This window comes from Passer montanus, unplaced genomic scaffold (genome assembly GCF_014805655.1).
Source record: "Passer montanus isolate IOZ18808 unplaced genomic scaffold, ASM1480565v1 scaffold2784, whole genome shotgun sequence".
Classification (NCBI taxonomy): domain Eukaryota; kingdom Metazoa; phylum Chordata; class Aves; order Passeriformes; family Passeridae; genus Passer; species Passer montanus.
The window spans coordinates 1-1,505 of NW_024367466.1; the positions used below are offsets into that span (position 1 = coordinate 1).

The 1,505-nt window shown below is 52.7% G+C and overlaps 1 long non-coding RNA gene across 1 annotated transcript; it reads right to left on the bottom strand.

Moving 5' to 3' along the window:
- Nucleotides 1-42: 42 nt before the first annotated feature.
- On the bottom strand, nt 43-811 carry LOC120504008. Its single transcript, XR_005627901.1, has 2 exons — nt 756-811; nt 43-394 (listed from the first exon to the last, which is right to left on the bottom strand). It is a non-coding gene; the product is annotated as an uncharacterized LOC120504008 (long non-coding RNA).
- Between the last annotated feature and the right edge of the window lie 694 nt (nt 812-1,505).

Sequence of the window (1,505 nt, forward strand, 5' to 3'; positions counted from 1 at the left end):
CCCCGCCCCCTCAGGCCCCGCCCCCGGGGGGAGGGGCCGATATAGACTCTGATTTATAATATTGCCTTGAAAAAATAAAACTCGACGTAAACCGGGGGGGGAGACCCCCCCCAAAAAATGGGGGGGACCCCAAAAATGGGGAGGGGACCCCAAAAAACGGGGGGGACCCCAAATCCCCCCCAGACCCCCCCAGAATGGGGGTCCCACGTGAACCCCCTCCCCAAAATCCAGCAGCAGTTCCTCAGGTGGGGGAGGGGGGATTTGGGGGGGGTCTGCAGTCCAAGGACCCCCCCCCACGAGGAGTTTTGGGGCGTCCCCGACGTCGTGGAGTTTTTTGGGGGGACCCCAGCCCCAAATCTGGGGGGTCCTGGGGGGCGCAGCAGCAGTCCGGGCGCTGTGGGGAGAGGAAGGAGTTCAAAGGGGACCCCAAAAAGGTGAAACCCCCTCCCCAAATTCATCCCTCCCTTTTCAGGGACCCCTCCCCGAAATTTTGGGGGGGGTCTGAACCCCAAATTCAAGGTGGGGCTGCTCCGTTTTTGGGGGTCCCAATTCCAGGGGGGGTCTCCTAAATTTTTATCATTTTATTTTTGGGATTTTTCTCTTTTTTTGGGGTTTTTTTGGGGGTTCATTTCCCAAAGATGCTGCCCCACCCCCCCCAGTTTTGGGATCCGGATTTTGGGGGGGCTGATCCCAGATTTTGGGGACTGATCCCGAATTTTGGGGGGAGCTGATCCCAAATTCTGGGGGGGCCTCACCTGCTCAACATCAGAACTCGGTGTCGAGCACCCGGAAGGCGGAAGAACCTGCAGGGAAAAAAAGGGTCAGGAAACCCCCAAAAAACTCCCCAAACCACCCCCAAAATCACCCCAAAAAAGCCCCAAAACCACCTCAAAAAACCCCCCAAATCACCTCAAAAATACCCAAAATCAACATCAAAATTACGCCATAAATAGACCCCAAAAACCCCAAAATCACCTCAAAAAACCCCAAAATCACCTCAAAAAAACCCCAAAATCACCTCAAAAAAACCCCAAAATCACCTCAAAAAACCCCAAAATCACCTCAAAAAAACCCCAAAATCACCTCAAAAATACCCCAAACCAACATCAAAATTACCCCATAAACAGCCCCCAAAAACCCCAAAATCACCTCCAAAAAACCCCAAAATCACCAACTTGAGCTGTGGGGGGCAGGGTGGGGGTTCAGGGAGTTTTGGGGTTCAGGTTGAGGAGATTTTTGGGGCTTGGGTATTTTTGGGGTTCAGGAGGTTTTTGGAGTTCAGGTTTTGGGGTTCAGGGCATTTTTGGGGTTCTGGGGTTCAGGATTTGGGTTCAGGGGGTTTTGGGTTTAGGGGTTTTTTGGGGTTCAGGGTGTGTGGTCAGGGGGTTTTTGGGGTTCAAGAGTTTTTGGGGTTCAAGATTTGGGATTTGGGTGCTTTGGGGGTTCAGGTTTTTGGGGTTTAGATGTTTTTGGGGGTTCAGGATTTGGGTTCGGGTGTTTTTGGG